The sequence below is a fragment of the Marmota monax genome, unplaced genomic scaffold (assembly GCF_021218885.2).
Source record: "Marmota monax isolate L192 unplaced genomic scaffold, Marmota_monax_Labrador192_F-V1.1 WCK01_AAM20220418_F8-fsc01786, whole genome shotgun sequence".
NCBI classification, from domain to species: Eukaryota; Metazoa; Chordata; class Mammalia; order Rodentia; family Sciuridae; genus Marmota; species Marmota monax.
Genome location: NW_026694851.1, coordinates 25,973 through 33,313, shown reverse-complemented (window position 1 = coordinate 33,313; position 7,341 = coordinate 25,973). Strand labels below are relative to the sequence as shown.

The following is a 7,341-nucleotide window of genomic DNA, read 5'->3' as shown; positions in this document are numbered from 1 at the left end:
ATCGCTTCTCGGCCTTTTGGCTAAGATCAAGTGTAGTATCTGTTCTTATCAGTTTAATATCTGATACGTCCTCTATCCGAGGACAATATATTAAACGGATTTTTGGAGCAGGGAGTTGGAATAGGAGCTTGCTCCGTCCACTCCACGCATCGACCTGGTATTGCAGTACTTCCAGGAACGGTGCACCCCTTTGGGGGAACTTATGTGCTGTTTTAAAGGTCAGAGTATATGCTTTCCCCACTAGGTTAACTCACTTTAGTTTTTTTTCTGCGAGCCCTAAGCGACTTTCCCCTTTTTTTCACTCAGATCTCAGTCCCAAAGGCATTTTTTTCAAGAGTTATTTTCTTAAGACGGGTCGATTTAGTTTTTCTTTTCTTTCGTATACTTTTTTTTAACCGCTGTTTTCGCAATCCTTACTGCTTAGCAACTGCAGAGGGAGTTAGTCTTTCCTGCCTCTTACTGAACTCTGACATCTATGGCTTTCTGCTTTGTGTTGGACCATCATGGTCCCCTTTCTATGGCACACCCAGATTATTACAGTGCGTTCCAGGAGGGATTGTCCTAGTGTTTCTTGATTTTTAAGGCCCACATAGCAAATTACTATTCTGCTTGTTAGGTCTATGCTAAATTGAACCACGAAGCCCACTGGGGTACCCGACAACACCAGAGGATGAGGAAAGGCTGAACAAGGCCTTAAGAAACACGGTGAAAGCCTGTCCCAAAATGAAAAGCAAAGGGCTGGGGATGTGACTCAGTGGTAAAGTGTCTCTGTGTTCAATCCCCAATACCAAATAATAATAATAAAGGAGTCCAAGAAGATCCACCTGGAACCTGGGCAAAGGTCATGAGCTATTTAACTCAGTTGTGTATTGCTGGTACCTGGGAATTGCACTGGACTGCGGTGACTGGGTGATGACAAAGACGTCAGTGCCCTCAAAAGTTTTATTCCCTACAATGTGAAAGAAAAATTATATTCCTGATACCTGTACAAGATGGCCAGGCCAGTTTGTAAATATTCCAAAGGGGCTGTGGTGATAGATAGGTACAGGTAGGTACGGGGAATTGAAAAAGAGAGAGAGAGAGAGAGAGATTTTTTACTGGAAATGAGCAGATGCTGCCTGCTTTCTGAATAAACGCTGAGGCTCTGGCTCAGCAGTAGCACACTTGCCTGGCATGTGTGAGGCACTGGTTCAATTCTCAAAACCGCATTATATAAATAAATAAAGGTCTATAGACAACTAAATATCAAAAAAAAAAAAAAAAAAGGAAGGCAAAGGTAGAGGCTGAAGTTTTCAGTGGCTTTTTTTCTTTTTGTAACATGGATTGAACCCAGGCATGCTTAACCACTGAGCCAAATATTATTTTGCACATGGAAAAAGAATGTAACTTTCTAATATGTGAATAGCTCCTAGATGGGTGTGGTATAACATACCTCTAAGCCCAGAGACTCTAGAGATTGAGGCAGGAAGATCATAGGTCTGAGGCCAGCCTCAACAACTTAGTGAGGCCCTAAGCCATTTAGTGTCTGAAGAAGGGGGAGGACTGGGAATGTGTCTCAGTGGTAAAGTGCCTCTGGTTTCATTCTCCACTACCAAACAAACAAAAAAAAGCACCTATGGGGCTGGGGCTCAGTGGTAGCGCACTCGCCTGGCATGTGTGAGGCACCGGGTTCGATTCTCAGCATCCCGTATAAATAAATAGAGATCTATCAACAATTTTTAAAAAAAAGCACCTAGAGATAATAATAAACGACAAAACACACACATTAGGAGGAATAAAATTGGCAAGGGCCAAGCATGGAAAGTTCACAGGAAAGAAGAAGAGGTTCTAAAGCAGATATATAAAATTAAATAAAAACTCCACTGAAAGGCAAATTTTCCCCTCAGGGATTGGCAATTTTCCAAAAATGTGATATCGTGCCTGCTGGTGAGACCGGGGCAACACGCACAGCTTCTCAGTTTTCACTGTGCCCTTGGAGTCGGTGTCCTGCAACAGAAATTCCCAAATCTCTAGCCTGGTGCTGCAGCACTGAGGGGTCACAGGCACCCAGAGGAAGCCTCCCTAACATCATGTGCTTCTGTTGCCATCTCTTGAGGTGATCTGGTCTGTGCACACATGGGACAATCATGTTAAACCTCACGGCTGATCACGAACCAGAAAGTGGAGTCCTTAGTTTGCAAAGACCTTAGTTTCCAACGACCTGCACCCTCATGCCTACAATGCCGCACACCCCCTTGTCAGGAAAACCAAATCAGTGAGCAGAAGGCAGCCTGATGCACACAGAACTAACCAGGAATCATGGGATGGGGGAAGCCCACAGAGTCCCGTGAGGTGTGGCTGAGCACATTATATACATCGCCTCATTTGACCCTCACATATTCCTTCAGCAAATAGCCATTATATGCCAAGTCATGTCAGGCTCTGTCCTAGGGGCTAAGAATACAGGATCAAAGGAAATCTCAGCCAAAAATAAAAGAAAACAATCACCCAGTCATACCAGTATATTTGCGAATATGCTATACAGCCATGTGTCTATATTTCTATCTTGGGAATTGTCTTTTACCTTTTTAGAGGTACTGGGGTCCAAACCCAAGGGCCTCACTCATGCTGGGCAAGCACTCTACCACTTAGCTACATCATCCCCATCCGCACATTTTCTATGTACATTACAAAAGATAACGAATGGCATGAAACAAAGAAAGCCAGGCAAAGCGGGACATGAAGTAGAATGCCCACGATGGGCGGGGGCAGGTTGTGCACAGCACTGTAAAGTGGACATTATTCCTATTTTACAGATGAGAAGTGGCTTTCTCCGGTGTACACTAAGAGATGCGTATGCGCTCCTATTTCCCCCATAGCTTCAAAAGTAGCCTACTTAGAGAAGTGTCATCATCACCCCCACTATACAGTTAAAAAACGAAGATACCGGGTGCAGCGGCACAATCCTGTAATCCCAGCAACTTGGGAGGTTGAGGCAGAAATGTTTGCAAGTTCAGTCCAGCATCAGCAACTTAGCAGGACCCTGTCTCAAAATAAAAAATAAAAAGGGCTGGGGATGTGGCTCAGTGGTACAGTACCCTAGGTCAATCCCCCGTGTAAAAAAAGAAAAAGAGATCAAAAAACATGAAGACACCCCACCCCACGTAATTAAAAGAAGCTTGGGTTCAAATTGTGTGACCTTGCTGCATATTAGCTGTGTGACATTGGTCAATTGTTTAGGCTCTCTGAGCTAATTTCTCAGCCTAAGACAGTGCTGCCTGCTAGAGATACATGAGCCGTGTGTGTAATATTAAATTATCGAGGAGGCACGTTCTTTGTGTTCAATTTAGGATGATTTTATTTTTTGGATGTTGTCGGGAATTACAGAAATATATTCATTTTTTTTGGGGGGGGGGTGGTACTGGGGATGGAACCCAGGGCCTTGTGCATGCTAGACAAGCACACTACCACTGAGCTACATCCCCAGCCCTACAGCAATATATTCACAAATACCTAATTATTACATTCAACAAATAGCATCACAACACAGAAAATGCAAGCAAGTACCTCAGTGGACTTTAATTTTATGTGGTGCTGAGGATCGAACCCAGCACCCCCCCCCCGCGCATGCCAGGCAATTGGGCTACCGCTTCAGCCACATCCCCAGCCCAAAACCAAGCACCTTAGAACAGGTTTCATTTCACATATCTCAACTGCCCCAACCGTGACCCAGGTACTATTGAGTCTGGGTCTGCTGTCCTAGCAGTGAAGCACAGGGTGTGCACAAGTAACCTACCTGTGAGCCAAATCTTCCTCAGGTCAAGGCAGTATCTAAAAGCATGGATCAAAAGGCTGGGGACATAGTGGTTTTGAAAGGAAAAAAAAAAAGAGGGGAAATCAAGTTTAGTATCTTGAAATAATATCTATTTACCTTGATAAATCCAAAACCTCGCTTGAACACCACACAGATGTAAAATCACAAACGAGATGTTCCACATTTGAACACTGTATTTTACACTCACAGCACCACTGAACTACAAGGAACCACCTTTCCAGGGCTCCATGTGGCCCGTGGTTGCCATTCAGCACCGGTCAGGAGAATGGAGGTGATGATAATAAGGCGGGGACCAGGGTGGAGTGAAAGGAGCCAGACAGGGGCCTTGAGCAAAGAAACAAACACGCACCCCCCCCCCAAAAAAAAAAAAGCCTTGGTAATCAAGATGCATATTTTGATCGTCTTGATGGGTAAGATACATTGCACTAAAATATTATTTATCTCCATTACTGGAAAGTTTTTAGAGGGGCACTCCCTTAAAATGTTATCCTAGAAGACTTGGCTCAGTCTAAACTCGGCCCTGGACAATAACACCCACCTCACGGTGGAGCGGACTGAAAGATGCAGTACACAGAGAGCGCTCAGTTTCTGTTGGTCCTGGCTATTCATCAGGCTTTCCGCCTGGCAGGGGGAAAATGACTGACTGAGCGTCAGTCCTACACCCATGATAGCCTCTTGCTTTTCTGCGATCAAACCAAAGAAACTGAAGTGCTGTAGGCAAAGAGAATGGATGGGAAAGGCAAATGCCGACTCTGCCGCAGAGAGAAACTTTACCCCAGCCTTTCCCGGGGGCCTGATCCCCACTTCCCCAGAGCATCCCTACTCAGGTGTCCGGCCTTAGCCCCTATACAGCTTGTAGCCTCCTCCAAGTGTCTTCTCTGGTTCATTCCCTGGTGTCCATCACGTCCTCTCCCACGGCTTCGTTCCTCTACAAAGGTTAGCTGAGCACTCTCAACTGCTGGCGTTGACAGGACTAGTACCCGTGAGGGCCACGGCCCTCTAGGGCCTCATGTTTCGGTGGGGGAGATGAGGAATGGCTCCAAACGGCGGGCGAACGGTGTGCCTGCCGTAAAATAACAGGGTGCAATCAAATGTACAGGATGGATGCCGATTACATTTGAGTGTGGTGAGGAAGGGCCCTTCCTTAAGGAAGACGTCCTGGAGGAGGCGACACCCAAACGGCTTTCTCCCTGCGATTAAGAAGCAACTCAGTGAGAACCTATCTCTAAATAAAATAGAAAAATAGGTCTGGGGGGTGTGGCTCAGTGGTCGAGCGAGTGAACTCATTCAATTCCCGGTACTAAAGGCACACGCACGCACACACACACACACACACACACACACACACACACAAAAGAGCTGGGGATGTAGCCCAGCGACCAGGTGAGAACCAGGGGGAAAGGAAACAGCGTTGATTTGTACAAGCGCCAATAGAAACCGGTTCTGCAGCTGGGGGGAATCCCCTCCCTCTGCCCTGCGGGGCTCGCCCCACCGGAAAGAGCTCGCAGCCTTCCCCCTTGCAGAGAGGACCTCCGGACCGCCCTGACTCAGAACAAGCCTCTCCAGACGGGTCAGGTCCGAAGCTGGTCTTCCTCTCCTCTGGCAAAGAACAAATTAAAACCATACAGTCAGGGCTGGGGTTGTGGCTCGCCTAGCACGCGCGAGGCCCCGGGTTTGATCCTCGGCACCACATAAAAATAAGTAAATAAATGAAAAGAAATCATCAAGAATATCTCAAAGGACTGAAATTATAAAAACAACAATACCAAAACATACAGCCTGGGCGTCTTTTGCGAATGTCTCTCAATGGCGTCCTCGGGGAAAATTGGGCCCGCTCACAGCCAACAACTCCTTCCGACATTCAGCCCCCTCTAACCGCTCAGTCCCAGTCCCCCCGGGTTCTGATTTTGTCAGTGGGTGGGCGCCAGAGAGGAAGTCACGGGGCAGCCATGCCTCCCCGGGTAAGGGGCAGCGCAGGCGCATGCAAAGCAGGGGAGGACTCCACAGCCCCGGAACGCCGGAGCCGGGAAGGACTGTTAAAATTCCTTGTTCCAGGTGAGGCCAATAGTGAAACTGCACGCGGGCCCAGTGGAGCGCCGTGCGAGCCTGAAGGAGACAAGAGAAAAAGAGAGTGGGAGTAGGCGTGGCGGCGCTCACCGCGAGTAGAAAGTGGGCGAGCGGAGGGCGGTGAGGGCGAGGGGCGAGTGGTACGGTATCGCTTCTCGGCCTTTTGGCTAAGATCAAGTGTAGTATCTGTTCTTATCAGTTTAATATCTGATACGTCCTCTATCCGAGGACAATGTATTAAGTGGATTTTTGGAGCTTGGGAGTTGGAATAGGAGCTTGCTCCGTCCACTCCACGCATCGACCTGGTATTGCAGTACCTCCAGGAACGGTGCACCCCTCTCGGGGATCTTGACGTCTGGTTTTAATGTTAGACTCAAACTGGCTGTGTGTTTCTTGCCAGTGTCCTTTTCTTTTATTCTTCTGTTTGGTTGTCTTGCTGTCAGGTGCTAGGGCGTGCGTTCGAACATTCTTCTCCGAAGTGTTTTCACGTGTGTCTAGTTTGGTATTTTTCTCTTCAGTCTTGAGGATTCTTAAAGTCCTTGTGTCTCTTTTCTCTTACTCCAGTCCAAACAAAGGGTTTCAGGAGGAATTGTGGTCCTTTCGGTCTCACTTACTTCTAGTCCTAGCGTTTCCTGGTTTGAGTTTGCCATTCTCTTACGCAGGTCTATCCTAATGAAGTGTGTCCCCTCACCAATTAAGCGAGGTCCTAAGCAACTTGGTGAGAACCTCTCAGAATGAAAAGTAAAGGGCTGGGGATGTGACTCGGTGGTAAAGTAACAGATCAATCCAAGCAGATCCACCTGGACCCTGGCCAAAGTCACGGGCTATTCAACTCACTTGTGTATTGCCCGCACCTGGGAATTACACTAGATTGTGGTGACTGAGTGACAACAAAGATGTCACTCAGTGCCCTCAGAAGTTTTATTACTTCCAACGTTAAAGAAAAATTATATTCCTGATTCTTGTACAAGATGGTGAGGCTGCTTTGTCAAGATTGAAGTGGGGCTGTGGTGATAGATAGGTACAGGGACCACCCCAATGTGGGGTGAGATTGGATTCAACTCCAGGGATAAGTGGAGGTTTGCAGACAAACTGCAGAGGGGCAGGCTGGGTGCAGTGGATGGACAATTACTAAGAGAAAACACCTGGGGTTGAGGAGGAGAGCAGGGACACATACTCCTAAATAGCAAGGTAGCATTCGAAGGGTTTAGTCCTTCAAGAAATATTTAGTGGATAGCCACGCATGGCGACCCACACGTGTAATCCCAGTGACTCAGGAGGCTGAGGTAGAAGAATCAAAAGTTCGAGGCCAACCTCAGCAATTTAGCAAGAGCCTATGCAACTAAGCGAGACTCTCGAAATACAAGAAACAAAAAATACTGAACAGCTGCTATGTGCTCCTCCTACTGAGAAAGGAAACAACAACAGAACACAGGTTCCTCTTCCTCTTCTTTTGCTGC

General features: G+C 47.1%; 2 non-coding genes across 2 annotated transcripts; both read left to right on the top strand.

Annotated features, from left to right (window-relative positions):
* LOC124080431 (U2 spliceosomal RNA) lies at positions 1 to 191 on the top strand. Its single transcript, XR_006847702.1, has one exon. It is a non-coding gene; the product is annotated as a U2 spliceosomal RNA (small nuclear RNA).
* Positions 192 to 6,028: 5,837 nt separating this feature from the next.
* LOC124080435 (U2 spliceosomal RNA) lies at positions 6,029 to 6,220 on the top strand. The gene has a single exon (XR_006847705.1). It is a non-coding gene; the product is annotated as a U2 spliceosomal RNA (small nuclear RNA).
* Positions 6,221 to 7,341: the final 1,121 nt, after the last annotated feature.